An 18,541-nucleotide genomic window follows, 5' to 3' on the forward strand; every position below is an offset into this window, starting at 1 on the left:
AACAGGTGGTAGAGGTGAACGGCACCGTGTCCCCCCCCCTCTCAGTAAGCTGTGGAGTCCCCCAAGGCAGTATATTAGGGCCTTTACTGTTCCTAATATACATAAACGACATGTCATCAGCATGCGACTGTGAATTGTTTTTGTTTGCGGATGACTCGGCCCTGCTGGTATCCGGCAAGGACAAGTCACAGGTGGAGAAAATCCTCAGAACTGAACTCTGTAGAATTTGCACCTTGCTCGCTGACAACAAGCTATCCATACACTTGGGTAAAACGGAATCCATCCTGTTTAGGTCCCACATCAACCTTAAGAAAGTCAATGACTTCACTATAAAAGTGGGTGACATTGTTATCACCAGGAAAGATGAGGTCACCTACCTAGGTTCCATTCTAGAGGCTAATCTTTCCTTTGATAAAATGGCAACCAAGGTAATCAAAAAGGTCAACCAACGAACGAGATTTCTCTACAGAATCTCCTCTCTGGTCAACAAAAGCACCATGAAGATTCTAGCGGGAACTCTCGTTCAACCCTTTTTCGATTACGCATGCACCTCCTTGTACCCTAGCACTTCCAAATTCCTCAAATCTAGACTCCAAACATCCCAGAACAAGCTAGTCAGATTACTTCTAGACCTCCACCCCAGATCACACCTCACTCCTACCCACTTCTCCAAAGTGGGCTGGCTCAGGGTGGAGGACAGAGTAAAACAACTTGCACTGAGCCTAGTCTATAAAATCCGCTACACCTCCATGATACAGAAGTACATGTCAAACTACTTCCTTAATGTAAATGACCACCATAACTACAACACCAGAGGGAGCTCCACTAACCACGTTAAACCCAGATTCCGAACTAACAAAGGTCTTAACTCATTCTCTTTCTATGCCACATCAATATGGAATGCATATGCATCTCTATCCTCCTTCAAAACCGCACTAAAAGAACACCTCCAGGCAACTACAACCCTAAACTAACACCCTCTCTTCCACATAATACCTCCCCGGATTCCATCCATCCATCCATTTTCTACCGCTTATTCCCTTCGGGGTCGCGGGGGGCGCTGGAGCCTATCTCAGCTACAATCTGGGGATAGGTTGATTGGCAACACTAAATTGGCCCTAGTGTGTGAATGTGAGTGTGAATGTTGTCTGTCTATCTGTGTTGGCCCTGCGATGAGGTGGCGACTTGTCCAGGGTGTACCCCTCCTTCCGCCCGATTGTAGCTGAGATAATACCTCCTCGGATTGTAAATAATCAAATGTAGACACTTTTTCTTATACTTTCTGATCTCTCTCTATGTCCACTACTTGCTGTACATATCCTACCAAGTCAGTCCTACACTGTTCCAATGTCCATTTCTCTGATGATGCAATTGTTGATGCTGATTGTTGATGACTGAAGTGTTGATACCAACCAAACCTAACCCTCCCCCCCTCCATATCCTACACCCCGGATTGTAAATAATGTAAATAATTCAATGTATATACTCTGATGATTATCTTGTGTGATGACTGTATTATGATGTTAGTATATATTTGATAGTATATATCTGTATCATGAATCAATTTAAGTGGACCCCGACTTAAACAAGTTAAAAAACTTATTCGGGTGTTACCATTTAGTGGTCAATTGTACGGAATATGTACTTCACTGTGCAATCTCCTAATAAAAGTTTCAATCAATCAATCAAAAAGACTTTCTCTCTTTGAACTATCTAGTCTTCTTCTTCGCTACCACTAAGACTAGGTTTAATACTGCAGGTATGCCTGCCACTGCCCTCTGCAGCCCACATCGGGTAATTACTGTTCACTACACAATATTACCATCGCTATGGCATTTTATTTTATAACCTGTTCTGATTGATCATCCGCAATTGCGAAATGTTTAACAGGCTGAATATTACATTTTATAAATAAGAAGGTAGATAAGGTTAAAACATTGTCATGCAAAGATATGAATGCCATTAACTTGCCTACTGTGCAGAAGTTTGGGGCAATAATTACATAAGCACACTATATTCACTCATCACCCTGCAGAAGAAAGCAATAAGGGTCATGTGAGGCAGGATATAGAGATCACACAAATAAACGTTTCTTACACTCAAAACTATTTAAACTTAAAGATCTTGTGAAACTACAAACCGTACGAATTACATTTAAAGCAAAAAACTATTGACTGCCTGGAATGTGCAAAAGTTTTCCACTGAAAAGGAAGGGGGTTACAATTGAAGGAGTAATTTCAATTTTAAAATTCACAATGTATGCAAAACACGAATAAGCATTTGCATTTCAATATGTGGGGTTAAACTATGGAACGGTTTGAATGCGGAATTAAAGGAATGTCCAACCATAATTTTGTTAAAAAAACAAAACGATACAAAGACATGATGTTCAATATGTACAAGAACAAGGGTTTCTAACAATCGCATCATGTTTACATTATCATTACTATTCTAACTATTTGGGTAGTTATTTACTTGTTAATGGTTGGCGTTACCATCAATTAGTACTTGTATTCATTGTACTTATGTTCTGTATTTTTGTGCCAAAGAAAAGTCAGTAAAGTGGGTAAAAGAATATTGATGATATATTGTAATAAGACTGGTAAATTTATCATTGTATATAATAATAATGATGATAAGAAAGATAGTTATTTGACTTATAAAATAAGGGGTGGCAGTAAAAAAGTTTCACTTATTCCCAACCATTATGTATTGTTTTCATTTTGAATGTGTTTTCGTTGTGAAATATTTGTTTACATTTCTGTACCTTACTGTAATGTTATCAAGAATATTTCCTTTTTTCATTATTTTTTATTTTGCTTTGTTTTTAAAATGTCCAAAATGAACTACTACTACTACTACTAACTTGTACAACATGTAAAGTACAGAATATCAGAAACATTTATTCATGTAGAAAAAATATCACCCAACATCTTTGACAATCAAAGCATGATTGTAACAATCCACATTTTGTGGTAATAATCCGTGAAACTGTTATCTAAACATGGAAGTGTAGCTCTTCTCCTCTTAATGCGAGTGGTCCTAAAGCAGTATTACCAATTCTGTATTCCTACAAAAAAGAAAATCTAGCAAGACACCAACGCACTGGAAGTATTTTTTTATTCTCTTTAAAAATGTGTTCATATCCTTTTCGTGTTGAGCTGTTTCAAAAAGCATAATGTTTAAAAACATTTCATTAAAGCAAATTAGTTATCCAGTAATTGTATTAAAAACTTAAAAATTATCTGTCTAGGGTACACTTACTAATGACAAAAAAGTATATTTTTCTGGAATTAACCACGATACATTTTTTAGTTAATTTGAAACGAAATTCGACTAATCGTGTTTAAATATTTTAATCGTTTGACAGCCCTAGTATATAGCAAAACTTTTAGAGCTTTGAGTTCAACTCATGAAAAATGTGAGCAAAAACAAAAGTGTTGCGTTTATATTTTTGTTCAGTGTACTTAGAGTGCATTAAAAAAAACATGTGTGTTTGTCTTATATAAGGATTGTGAATGATAGGCAAAATTCCACAAAAAGTGCAGTTCCCCTTTAAGCTTGCAAAGACGCACGGGGACGATTGCCAAGCTATTTATTTTCACTTGAAGTTGTAAATCTGCCATGTTTGGGAGCTCGCGGCACGTTGATGACAACTGCTGTTGAGCGCTGCAGCACATCTGGACCCAGGCAGAACATCTGCATCAATACACAGGCTGACAAAGCATGGATGCGAATGAGCTTCTCAAAGCTTCTTTCCAGAGTTTGGCTGGAATAGAGCAGAGAGAAGTCATGTCGAAAGATAAATCATTTCATAAATTTGGCACGCAAAATACTGCTAAAGCCATCACTTCTGTGTGTGTGTGCGTGCGTGTGTGTGTTTGTGTGTGTTGCACAGCGTTAACAATAACAAGAGCTTGACACAGATCTTATGTGTGTCGGATGTGTGCAAGTATCATTCACTGATGTTTAAATTCTTATCATGACCTCTGAATCATTGCGGCTGATTTCAAATTAACAAAAATGCCAGGAGCAGCAAATTTCTAGGCATCTACAGTAACTGAGCTGGCGGAAATGTTTGCCTTCCAGCTGACTTTAGTTCCATCTCTGATTATGGCCACATTCAATACTGTCTTCTCTTGCTGCTAGAAGGTTTAGAGGTAAGAGATGGTCCACAGAAAAAAAATCAGGAAAAGAAGGCAACATTTGAGGGCCGCATTAGAAGGATCCTTTGAACTGGCAGCCTTTGTGTGTTATGATGTTGTCATCAACCTCTTCAAATGGGTCCGGAACTTATGGATCATTCCACCCAATCAAATATACCAAGACATTGACAATAACTGATTATACACATATTGAATTGAATTAAAACTTCAAATTGTTATATTTCAGGCAATTTTATTTTAGTACAAGCTTCCTAATATCCATATAATATTATAAAGATTGTTTGGGTGACAAGACTGTGCGGAGATTTTTACCCACCAGTCACAGTTTAAATATGATGGAATTTGCATAAAATACATGAGTGAACTTGCTTTTGTTCTTCTTATGACCCGCAGAGGAAGTGAATGATGTAACTTCCCATGTGACTTGTGGTATATTCCACATTTTATCAGAGAGAATAATGTCTTAGGGCAGTGGTCACCAACCCTTTCAAGCCCAAGAGCCCTGGTCTTAGCCAAAAACTAAATCAAGACATACCCCTGCATCAAATATATATATATATATACTGTGTATATATATATATCTATATATATATATAGATATATATATATATATATATATATATATATATTATATATATATACTGTGTATATATATATATATATCTATCTATATATATATATATATATAGATATATATATATATACACACACACAGTACAGGCCAAAAGTTTGGACACACCTTCTCATTTCAATGCGTTTTCTTTATTTTCATGACTATTTACAGTACCTTGTAGATTGTCACTGAAAACATCAAAACTATGACACAGTGAAAACCATTTCAGGTGACTACCTCTTGAAGCTCATCGAGAGAATACCAAGAGTGTGCAAAGCAGTAATCAGACCAAAGGGTGGCTATTTGGAAGAAACGAGAATATAAAACGTGTTTTCAGTTATTTCACCTTACTGTATATGTATAATTTGTTTTGTTAAGTTTTTAAAAGAAAAAGTTTTTTGTTATATTAAATAAATATATATTATATTTATTTACATGGTATCAGTGTAGAAATATAGTAAACCACTCCTCCATTTGTCATCAACCTGATTTGTATAAACTACCCTGAACTGTGAAGTACGGTGGGAACATCAACCACACACTTCTACAGGAACCTATAGTTTCAGGAACTAGAGGTTTCAGGAACCAAACTTTTGGTGGAAAAGGGCCATTTGTACGAGCTATCGTAATGTAATGAAGTTGGTGTCGTTAGCATTAGCTAATATGCTAACACATTTATGAGTGTCTTTGTTAATATTATTAACTTACAATGGCATTCTTTTTGTATTGTTTCAGTTTCGTAAATTCACCAAAACATCACCGTGGACGCATTGAGTCTGTTTAGCTGATTGGAGATGTAGCTCCCGCAGCTCGTGGGTCCATAACGATGACTTCTGTTTTGTTTGATCAGCTGTTTTGCTGCCGTTTTACAAACACCTCTTGGAAACAATTAATCTTTCTGTGTAAATAACTCATTTCACAACATATACAGTACATCTGCGGTTTAAAGGGGCGGCGTGGCGTAGTGGGTAGAGCAACCATGCCAGAAACCTGAGGGTTGCAGGTTTGCTTCCCGCCTCTTACCATCTAAAAAATCGCTGCCGTTGTGTCTTTGGGCAGGACACTTCACCCTTTGCCCCCGGTGCCGCTCACACCGGTGAAATGAATGATGAATGATAGGTGGTGGTCGGAGGGGCCGTAGGCGCAAATTGCAGCCACGCTTCCATCAGTCTACCCCAGGGCAGCTGTGGCTACGAAAGTAGCTTACCACCACCAGGTGTGAATGAATGATGGGTTCAGAAAACATGTAAAGCGACTTTGGGTACTTAGAAAAGCGCTATATAAATCCCAGGTATTATTATCTGCGTTTTAAAGTCTGGTGTGGCTAATATATGGAAAAATATTTTTTCTTCTAAGATTTAGTCGGCGGGCTTATATACTGGTGTGCTCTAGTCTGTAAAATATGGTAACTATTCAACAGTACTAGTAGAAATTAGTGTTGTCCTGATACCAATATTTTGGTAAAGGTACCGGTACCAAAAATATTTCGATACTTTTCGGTACTTTTCTAAATAAAGGGGACCACAAAAAATGGCATTATTGGCTTTATTTTAACAAAAAATCTTACGGTACATCAAACATATGTTTCTTATTGCAAGTTTGTCCTTAAATAAAATAGTGAACAAGCAAAACAACTTGTCTTGTAGTAGTAAGTAAGCAAACAAAGGCTCCAAATTTAGTCTGCTGACATATGCAGTAACATATTGTGTCATTTATCATTTTATTTGGTCAAAATTATTAAGGACAAATGGTAGAAAATTTATTATTGACCGGTACTTTTCAGAGGCAGTATCGTACCGAATATGATTCATTAGTATCGTGGTACTATACTAATACCGGTATACGGTACAACCCTTGTAGAAATATAACATTTCTGAAACACTCAAATAATTATATTTCATAGTAAGTAGGGGCTGAGAACAAATGTTATTTTCCAGTTTTGAACTGTATTTATTTAATATGCAAAGGGGAGGTCACTTTGTTAAAAAAAAAAAAATATTTGAAGATTACTTGATCCTGTATTTCTACATTTTACTTGGGGGGACATTTCTGTAACACAATGGTAGTGGAAAAACGGCAGCGATGCCACACACACCACCAATATTAAAAGTGTGCTGATTCAGCATCCCAAGCAGAAACAGGAAGTTACACTTGTAAGATGTTGTCGGCCTTCAAAATAAAACCACACATGCGATGTGCGACGCACAGCAGACAACGTCCAAAATTCTTGACCGGGCAGCAACGACAACTAGCAGGTTTTATTGTGGAAAAAAATCAAAAAAAGTGCAAAGAACTGAATCCATCCATCCATCCATTTTCTACCGCTTGTCCCTTTCGGGGTCACGGTGGGTGCTGGAGCCTATCTCAGCTGCATTCGGGCAGAAGGCGGGGTACACCCTGGACAAGTCGCCACCTCATCGCAGGGCCAACACAGATAGACAGACAACATTCACACTCACATTCACACACTAGGGCCAATTTAGTGTTGCCAATCAACCTATCCCCAGGTGCATGTCTTTGGAGGTGGGAGGAAGCCGGAGTACCCGGAGTCACGGGGAGAACATGCAAACTCCACACAGAAAGATCCCGAGCCCAGGATCGAACCCAGGACCTTCGTATTGTGAGGCACAGGCACTAACCCTTGTTCCACCGTGCTACCCAAGAACTGAATCATTAGCAATACATAATAATTCCAGATGCAGTGTCAAGAGGGACTGTTGTTTCTCCACTTTGCTGCTCCAAGCTTCACCAGCAAGTCAGCATGTAAACTTATAAAAAAAATAAAAAAAATTCTCTTGAACATTCTTGACACAAGCACGCACTGTGCTTCACTCTGGTGATTATAAGCCGTAAATACTTCATCACACTCTCTAAATCCACGTTGCACAAACCAACCTGCTCTGTCCAGCAGCGTGCACCAACATCACACTAAATGATGCAGGTCAATACACACAACCAGCACAGGTACAGGAGTGACTTAGCATAACATTCGTAAGATGTTGCTCTAAGAAACATATCAACAAACACAACTGTATCAAACTACATGTTGTTTTACATGCAGTGGAAGCCAGCAGGGGATGCTGTGCTGTGTTGCCACCTACCTGTTGGTCTGCACATGCTCAGTTCGGCATGAGTCCCGACGGAGACTACGACGCTCGGGGGGCCACCCTGCGAGAGAACACAACAGAAAGTCAACAGGAAGTGGCAGAAAGGCTCGACACAGCGAAATTTGCAAAAAGGAAGTGAGCAGATAACGTGCAATAACGTTGGCTTCCATTGAGCAACATCACAGCAGATCATATCAATCGCATGATAGTGTGCAGAAATAGCCTGTAATCATCGTAACATGACCTTCATTCACACGGACCACACTTAGCCTAGTGCTGCTTTCAACGTGACATCATCATGTTATATATGTAACCATTGCAACCATTCTACAAAACACCAGAAACATAATTTTCCTCCCTGCAGGACTCAGTTAAACATTTTAAAAAAGTAGGTCACAGAAGGGGAAGGGAGGGATGCTTTGGGTTTTATTTCACCGCTGAGCTACACGCACACATGCACGCACACATGCCACCTACCACCTGATGCTAACGCAGACTTAAACTCTCACACAGACCACAGGAATTTTCTAGTTTCGTGTAAAACTGATAATGGGATGTGTCCCTGCGGGAGTGGAAAATCAGAGGTGACTTACGAGCCTCCACATTCCAACCTCACACGCACACTCACACATTTGCACGCACGCACAATCACGCACGTGCACACTGGACTCTCCCCGCATCTAGTTTTACACTTCGGGGAGGAGGAAGGCATAGAGAGTTTGGTAGACAACAGTTTAGTTTCCACGTATTCTCTGCACCAGACCGCTGTGTTTGCTTGTTTGGGTCGGACGACAAGGTAGTTAGGTTGGTACCTGAGAGAGAGGAGAGGAAAAAGGAAGAAGCCATCCTCTTATTTGCATAATTGGCCTAGACACATGCCATTTGTGTACAGGGGGCACAGCAGCAGTGGCTGCTTGTTGAAAAGAGGATACATACTGTCATGTTTGAGTCTCCAAAAGTGTCTAATAACACCAACATAAGTTGCAAAATATGCCCCTAAAGAAATACTGATCCCTTCTGCTACAGTATGTCGTCTTATTCTATGGTAGACCAAGTGTGTGTGTGTGAAGTGTGTTATGAAGCAGAGTTACAATGCCATCTGCTGTACGGAGTTTTAACAACAGGCTACATTCACACACAGTCCCATCATAATGTGTTTAAGACCGAGGGCAACAACTAGTGCCAAATCTATTTGGAGTGGTCTAAATGTATCCTTGGCGGGCCACCTCAAATAAATGCATGTGGCAGAAGGAAAGAGAAAACATTTCCAAAATTAATAAGAAGAGAAGAAGAAGAAATATTGTGTCATTTCTGGTACTGAGAATAATAGATTTAGTGGTCCCTAAGTAGCAGAAGAGAAGGGATTAACTGAAACTGTTGCAAATCAGCATAAAGAAGCAGGTGAATATTAATAGAATAGTTCAAACATATAGATTTGGGACAAAATCATGCACCTGGGGATAGGCTGATTGGCAACACTATGTTGGCCCTACAGTGTGAATGCTGGCTGTTTATCTGTGTTGGCCCTGTAATAAGATGGCTGTCAGGGTTGTCCCTGACAGTTTGGTCAAGTTTTAGTTTGCCTCTGCATTTGTCTTGGTTTCCTGTTCTTAGTTTCCTGGCAGTGCTTTTATTTTGTCTTCATTTCCTGATTCTCCCTGAGTGCTTTGTCCCCTCAGCTGTGGCTGATTGGCACGTGGCCACACCTGGTGCCAGTCAGCCAGCTGCCTATTTAAACCTGTCCTGCCCTCCAGTCACGGCTGGATCATTGTCATTGTAGTGTCTACCTGAATGTCACTTGTCACTTGTACCTGTAGCTTCTACCTATTTGTCGTTGTAGCTCTGTCTACTTTTGTCCACTCCGCTTTAGTCATAGTTCCTTCGTGTCACAGTAAGTGTTTTTGTTTATTGTACAGATAGCCTTTGTGCTATTTTAGTTTATAGCCTAGTTTGTTCTCCGCCTTGTGCACGCCTTTTGTTTGTTTTTTTGCCAAAGTAATTAATTAAATCATGTTTTCTCGCACTATGCCTGCCATCATCTCTGCATCTTGGGGTTCGTCACATACAAACTCTGACAATGGCGACTTGTCCAGGGTGTAACCTGCCTTCTGCCCGAGGGCAGCTGGCCCGGTGTGTAGTTTGGTGACCCTTGGTATAAGTATTCCATCCACAGCATAAGAGTTCTCTCCATCTTCATCATCACCTGCACCATGTAGCCCTCATCCCGCCATCTGTCCACCCTTCATTCTCAAGCTCTCTTTGCCAGGTTACCAGAGGCTATGATATATTGCCACTTCGTGCAGTGTGTGTGTGTGTGTGTGTGTGTGTACGGCGCTGGCAGGGTGGACAGAACATACGGTGTGATGGCTTTATACCTGCAGAGAGAGAGAGATTCATGCAGGAAAGATGAATGTGGAATGTGTCGTCAATCCTGGACGTCAAGGTGATACGGCCACCTGTCCTCTGTGTGTGTGTGTGTGTGTGTGTGTGTGTGTGTGTGTGTGTGTGTGTGTGTGTGTGTGCGCGTGTGTGCGTGTGTGTGTGTTTTCTGGCAATGCTTACTTAATGGGGACATCACTCTGTTTACACAGTCACCTTTAAGGGACATCTGACGGTATGGGGACAAAAAAACAGGTCCCCTAAAGGGAAACCTTTTTAAATGATAGTCAGATCCATTCTGAAGATGCCTAAGTGATTTTTAAGCTTTGGCCCATAAAACATGTTTATTGGTTAGTTTGAGTTATTACATTATTACCTTAAAGTATGATTCACATTCAGAATTTTCCATCCGTTGGATTTGCAGACAACTTCATTACTGCTAAATAGCAGTTTTCAGTAATGTCACAGAAGATGCAGGATTTGCTTTAACATTTAAGTGGTGAAACTTCCTATAAGAGGACAGCTGTAGTGCTGTATTCTGAGGATCATGTCATATTTAATTTGAACTTTATTTTTTATTTTTTAAATGGTCCTCAGTAGTCACATACAAATTTGTGTGAATTATGCAAAATTATTTAAATTTGGTCCCCATGAACCATATTAACTCTTTTTCCCCAGGGTCCCCAGTAAGAATGATCAGCACATTACTTCATCAATCCAGAGATTTAAAGACGTGTATGAGCTAACTGGGCAGTGGCCATTTTACCTCATTTTTTTATGCCTCTACAACCTGTAGAAAGGGTGGTCCCCACAAGTGATGATCAAACACTCGGTCCCCATTCCAAATGATAACCAGTGTGTGTGTGTGTGTGTGTGTGTGTGTGTGTGTGTGTGTGTGTGTGCGTGTGTGTGTGTGTGTGTGTAAGACTGATAGGAAAAGGAAGCTGGAGTGTGTTTTGTAACATGAGTTTGTGGATAAGCTGCAGCACATGCGCACACACGCAGACACACAGATAAATGTAGGTCAGAAGTGTCACGATCATGTTGTAATTAGTTTTCTTAGTTTATCCTTTATATTTATTTGAATGTGTCTGTATTTTTACGGTTAGATGCAGTTGGAATTCTAAGACCAAAAACTGAATTTTAATGACGACGAATTCTCTGAATGTTTTCTTTGTTTTCGTTATTTCTGCATGACAATATAATGGTCAGTGTCAACAAGGTGTGTTAAGACATCAAGAAAGTGAGAAGAGAAGAAGATTATAGACGTCAAGTGATAAGGGGACTCCAGCCACCATACTTGTTGGCAAAATAAACATTTTACAGTACCGCTTCACATCTTTTTACACTTGTGTGACACTTACCAAGCAGAAAAACATCTCACACTTTAAGATAGAAGAATAAAAGTCCTCCATTATACAGACATTATTAGCTTGACCATAGATGCTAGTTCACTAAGTTGACTGTCAGAAATCAAAGCAGTGAATGCAGAGAAGCTAATGAAGGAGACATCACACTCACAAGGCCTACTCGTCCTCGACTACAGCTCCATGTACGCAAAGCACACACGCACGCACGCACGCACACACACACACACACACACACACACACACACACACACACACACACACACACACACACACACACACACACACACACACACACACACACACACACACACACACACACACACACACACACACACACACACATTCTTGTATTTCTTACCTTCTTGAGACCTCTGAAAAATGCCTACCTCTTTAGGACCACCCTTTCTAGCTATATAAAGATTTGTGCAAATATAAAAAAGGTAAGCTTTTAGTAAATTTTTTATTTTTTGTTTGTAATTGGTTTTTAATCTTCATTATTTACTTCAAGTTATTACAGTATGTCTCTTTATACATATTTATTTTATTAATTTTGGCCAAAGGGGGCATATTTCAATTTCTTACATACACTTGTTATTACATATGCTGGCAAGAGGGGGAGCACTTTTAAAACCGACACACAGTCAATTTGAAAAATCCTTCCTTTTTGGGACCACCTTAATTTTGATAGATTTCACCACCAGGGGTGCAAATGAGACATTCTCTATTAGATGCGATGGTTTTCCGTATTGGGACCATGATTTATGTCCTAACTTGTTTACCGGTCCTCATTTGGAAGGTACTTTTCTTTGTTGATGTCTCAAGAAAAGTAGAAATACAAGAATAAACCCACACACTTTCTTGTATTTGTTACCTTCTGGAGACCTCCGAAACATGCCTACCTCTTTAGGACAACACTTTCTAAATATATAAAGATTTGTATTTACAATATTAATAATATATACAAACTATGCAAATATAAAAAAGATAAGCTTTTAGTTAATTATTTTTTTCTTGAATTTTTTGTTTTGTTTTGATGTCTCAGGAAGGATATAAACACAAGAACACACACACACACACACACACACACACACACACACACACACACACACACACACACACACACACACACACACACACACACACACACACACACACACACACACACACACACACGTGCACATTAAGGCCAAAGAAACACACTTCACCGTCTGAGAATTTGTGAATGGAAAAATGGTTAAATACACTTGGCGGCCCAAAACAACTTCCTACGCCGCTGTTGAAGTATAGACCGCCTGTCTGTCTGCTTGTCTGTCTCACCATGTGTGTGAGTCTGTGTGTGTGTGTGTGTGTTGAATGATTGAGTTGAGAGAGACTGTCAAACACTGTCACTGACGGCTGCTGCGTCACCACAACAACGGCACACCAGGACATCCCCCCGCCCCTTTGCTTACTCACAACACACACACATAATACAGTACATATAATAATCTAGGCAGATGGACTAATCTGACTATATCTTAATTTTCTTCAATCACCACGGTAACAGATGTACCTACCTGCCATCACACTTCCTCTCTTTTCTTACACACACTCACAGGTTCACCTCATCAGGACCATGATCCATCCATCCAGCTCTGTGTGTGTGTTTACTTGTGCTTCACCAGGCTGTGTGTGTGTGTGTGTGTGTGTGTGTGTGTGTGTGTGTGTGTGTGTGTGTGTGTGTGTGGAAGAGTGGGAGCCCTAGAGAAACACTCCTCTTGCCACAGGAGTAAAGCCCAGGCATGATGCAGAGCCAGAAATAGATGGTGGGGCCCTGATGGGGGGGATGCACTCAGCCGACGCTCAAGGCACCTTTGCAGGGACCAGCTTTTCCTCTCTTTCTTCCACTTTCACACAAACACGCGGGCGCACACAGACACATGCGCACACACACAATCATTCCCACCTATGGACAATTTACACCATACGATTAACATAACATGTTTAAGGAATGTGGGAGGAAGTCATAGAGTATCCGGAGAAAAGCCAAACATGCAGATTCCAAACGGAGATTCCGACCCTTAGCCCCCCGACTGTGAGGCCAACAGCTCAACACTCGGACCATTTCCACATTTTCTGTGGCTAAATTTCAATTGAAAATGAAGGGACCAAAAAAGTACTCAATTTCTTCAGCATTCCAAACTTTTCCAACATGAAAACATTTGGCTCATACTGACCTTCGAACTAACACGTTTTTTTCTCCCCCATAATTCTACATTTTACGCAACACAATCTGATTTTAAGAACTTTTTCGTAATGCATTCCAACACCAAAACAACAACAAAAAAATCAATCAGGGTATCCACATTACACAATCTAAACAGTCCAGGTTTTCCTGGATTTCCCCATTTCAGTTCATTTAAACTCTCCAGGATACAAACACAATTTCTATACAAATTTTCTTGTCTAGTTATAAATAATGTTTTATTATTCACAATACATCTTAGAATCCAGTTGTTAACAAATAAGTTGACATTTGGAATGACGTATGCCAGATGAAGCCAACAATACAAAGCAACCAGGAAGTTTGATCTGGAAATCCACCAACATTTTAAGCACAAATATGAAGAAAAAAAACATCAGGAGAACAGACCGCCGCTGTGCTTTTTCATTTGTTTATTTGCAACGACACCACAGAAACGAAGAAGAAAATCACTCCGCGTGTTTATTTTATTCATCTGCAGCTTCCAATAATGCTGCAAGAGGGTTCACTCCTTGAATCAGAGTGAATCCTCTTGTCAGTCATTCACGCTCTTTGTCTTTGTGGGTGAAGGCGGGGAGGCTAGCATACACACACAGAGTAGTGTATGGGCTAGTAACATAAACACAAGGTAACGTAGTAGAAATGCTCTGGATCATCCTCAAAAATTACTCAATTATCCCCTTTCTGACATTTCTAAAAAGATTAATCAAAATATGCCCATAACCAGAGGTGTGGACTCGAGTCACATGACTTGGACTCGAGTCAGACTCGAATCATGAATTTGATGACTTTAGACTCGACTTGACAAAATGTAAAGAGACTTGCAACTCGACTTAGACTTTAACATCAATGACTTGTGACTTCACTTGGACTTGAGGCTTATGACTTGACTTGACTTGCTACTTTCCCCAAAACCCAAACCATAAAAAGTTATTTGGGAGCGCTCCGTATCTTTCATTTTATACGTCTGTGTCTATAAGCGTGTGTGCTGCTTGTCAGCGTGTGTGCTGTCAGTACAACAGCCAATCAAATTAAATCTACGTTGTTTTCATCCCACAGCTCTCATCCAATCCAATTGCAGGACAACCACCGAACATGAGTCGTCAAACAATGCGGCAGTCAGAAACAATTATGCCAAAGTTGGTTTCGTTCGGGTATAAAAACTACGACTTGGTCAACAAAAAACGAATTGCCGTATGCAAATCACGCAGTTCGAATATTACAGACGGAGACGCAACAACTTCCAACTTCGTTCGACATTTGAAGTTGCACAAAGAAGGGTAAGTTTTGAATGTAAGATAACGTTTATTGGCTAAGTAACATGACTTTTATTTGCTGTGTAGTTAAATCAGTGAGGCTGTAAACTCACTGCTAACGTTATAACCATAGACATCTTATAAGGGTACGCAGCATTGAGCGCTACTGCCTACTGGCGCGGACGAGACGCGGAGCCGCCATCTTGGAGTGGTGATCCGCTCCACTCAGTGCAATTCATTTGGCAGGAGCAATGAACTGTCAGCAAATTTAATTCATCTTACCTCACAGAATACCACTGATTTTCACGCGTTTTTTTTGTCATACGTGTAGCTATGATAACGGACACATGTTTTGGCGTTTTTATTATTCATAGTTTGCTTAACAGTAATATAATATTCTTATACGCTATAAATGACCAGACGTCCGAGATCAAAACTGGGAATATAATCCCAGAGAAGGGGGGAAAAAACGGTCAGCTATTTATAAATTGAAGAAACAATATGATTAGATTATATATACATGCGTATATCCTACATAAACAATGTATGAATACATTAGATATCTATATATTTTAGGGACCTATAGACTGTAACTCTGTTGCTGCAGCAGCAGAGAGTTTATTCTGTCTTGACACTTTGTATTGATATTTTGTATTACACTCTTCCCTTAAATGATAATGTTTACAGTGATTGTTTTATATCTATTTTCTATGTATGTCGCTTTGGATAAAAGCGTCTGCCAAATACTTAAACATATATAAACACCTGAAAGTCTTTATATCAGCTAAAACCACCAATCTGTTTCACTGGATTCAGAATAAAACCAAATGCTGTCTTACCCAACAATGTTAGTATTTGAATATTGTTACTTGAAGACTTATTCCTGGTTACAATTATACTGTTGAGAAAGTATTGTCTTATACTTTGCCTAAAATGAGAATGCATCATAATCAGTGGCGGCTGGTGAATTTTGTTTTAGGTGGGGGCTGAAAGTTTGTAAACCAAACCCCTGTAGGGGTGTCATCCTCCCCCAGAAGATTTCTTTGTGATTCTCACATACAAATATTGAAGATCTTTGCTCCTTCTCAACTTTGTGGTAACGTTATTTTCATAAAATACAACCAATAGTATGTTAATGTTTGTTTTTGCAAATGTGTTTATTCTGTAAAGGAATGAGTTAAATGTTTAAAATTGTTTAAACTATTAAAATGACTGGTTAATAGTGCTATTATGAATTGCAATGTCAGCACCATTTTTTTCCCTGCAATTTCAAATGCACTTGTTTTAATAAATAAATACAGCGTTTTAAAAGCATACACAATCTGTGTAAAAATATTAGTCTGTGGTTAAAAGGACTTGAAAGGACTCGAAACTCAAAATGCAGGACTTGGGACTTGACTTGAGACTTTCTAGTCTTGACTTTGGACTTGACTCGGGACTTGCCTGTCTTGACTCGGGACTTGACTCGAGACTTGAGGGCAAAGACTTGAGACTTACTTGTGACTTGCAAAGCAATGACTTGGTCCCACCTCTGCCCATAACCTTTTGAGTTATGTTGCTAAATAGCTAACTAACTGTCAAACAGACCTTGGCGAATACATAATATCCTCGCAGAGGTAAAAAGAGTGTGATGATAACCATAGAAGGGGGGAGTAAAGCTCACAGTAAGGATTCATTGAATGTGGTCTAGGTTGCTGTGGACGTGTCGCCGCCATAGACGTCATTGTGTGCGAGAGCAGTGCTTACATAAACATTGATGACATCATGATTGCGCCCAGATGGCTAATACAATCTGTTGGCATGAGTCGCTATAGTGATGTCATCAAGGTGGTCTCTATAACTCAAAGATTGCTGATGATGAATTCAAAGAAACATCTCTGAAGTAATTTCACCATCAATTTGTCCTTGCTAATCATATTCATTTCCTGTATTCATCTTTACACCATGAATATTTCATAATGGAATTGGTCTGCCTGTAAAAGCTCTGCCCCCCAAAAAGCCTTTATTACGGACAAAAGTATTGGGACAGAGCGCAAATGAGAGGTTGGACTGGATCGAGACTTCATTCTTCATAGTAGCAAAGACATTTCAGGCAATTTTTTGCTTCCAGCTGTGTGGGAACATTAGGGAAGATTCTATTCCCATGCTGGTCAATATAGGGCAGGATTAGAGGAAGTCAAACAGGAAATGGACTAAAACTCCCTCTGACGCAATCCAAATATCTTCGCAGGAAGAAGCCATTACTAGCTCTAGATTTTTATGCTGTATATATTACATATATTATGACATATCTGATATATCTTGTTATATACTGTATGTTATTTGACATGTTATTCAATATATAATATATAATGTATATAAATGTCCTTATAGCAGGTAAGCAAACATGAAGATGTGATGATGGATGAGGTGGGGAAGCACCAAGAAGAAAAAAGTCATTGTTTGTTTGCTTGCTTTAGTGATGCTGTGGAATGAGAGGGACCACTGTAACCCCTAAGCCACAGGGAGACCCGTTTGACTGTTATGCAACTAAGCATGTCTCTCTGAAGCACACACACGTACGCACACGCACACACTCAACACACAACTGTTCCTGATTCCAGCACTAACATATAGCCCCGCTCCCTCGCTCTGTTCTCTTTCTGGTGACTTTGTGAACGCTCGTCTGGTCATTTTGCTGTCAGCCTCTCAGTGTCACATTCAGCAGGTTTGGGGAATGCCCCTCTGCTCTATTCTGGCCCACATGGCGCCCTGACCTCCAGCCTGACAGGCCACCTGCTGTTAAACACCACTAACCTCAGGACGACGTCTGTGCAGCCAAACACGTGTCCATTTACACATGAACATATATTTACATGAACATATATTTACATATATGAACATATAGTGCGATATATTTATCTGTACAGTAATCTATTTATATCTGCACCTTATTGCTCTTTTATCCTGCACTACAACGAGCTAATGCAACAAAATTTTGTTCTTATCTGTACTGTAAAGTTCAAATTTGAACGACAATAAAAAGGAAGTCTAAGTCTATACTGTATGTGTCATACTTGACAGTCAACTACACTATTGCAGCACATAAAAGCATCACTTTTATCAAAGTTTAACTAGGAGAAAAGTGTTATGTTAGAAAGCAGGCGTGTGTTAGCTTGTTCAAGTTAACAGTCTACAGTGAACACTAGTGTATTGCTGATAATAGGTTCTGGGCTTGACCGTGGTTATTGAATTCCCGCCTCGTCTGAATTATTCATTATATATCGGATATTTTCAAGGTTTTAGCATAAAAAACTGTTTACAGCTTTCTAAATATGTCTTATAACAAGGACTAACACCCACACCTTTACACTCTTTTAGTCCTAATAGTAATCCTGCCTGAGGATGAGCCAATCAGTGGTCACGATA

At 39.6% G+C, this 18,541-nt stretch overlaps 1 protein-coding gene across 3 annotated transcripts in view; it reads right to left on the bottom strand.

The window, feature by feature from the left end:
* The window catches only part of hivep2a (HIVEP zinc finger 2a), a 141,789-nt gene that overhangs the window by 64,172 nt on the left and 59,076 nt on the right, over nucleotides 1-18,541 (bottom strand). For 2 of the 3 annotated variants that reach the window (XM_062045033.1, XM_062045032.1), the window contains exon 3: nucleotides 7,881-7,947. The exons of the other annotated variant lie outside the window; for it this stretch is intronic. The gene's annotated coding sequence lies outside the window, so the exon portion shown is untranslated. The remainder of the gene's footprint in view (nucleotides 1-7,880; nucleotides 7,948-18,541) is intronic. 3 annotated transcript variants of the gene reach the window in all.

Source organism: Entelurus aequoreus, linkage group LG04, assembly GCF_033978785.1.
Source record: "Entelurus aequoreus isolate RoL-2023_Sb linkage group LG04, RoL_Eaeq_v1.1, whole genome shotgun sequence".
Lineage (NCBI taxonomy): Eukaryota > Metazoa > Chordata > Actinopteri > Syngnathiformes > Syngnathidae > Entelurus > Entelurus aequoreus.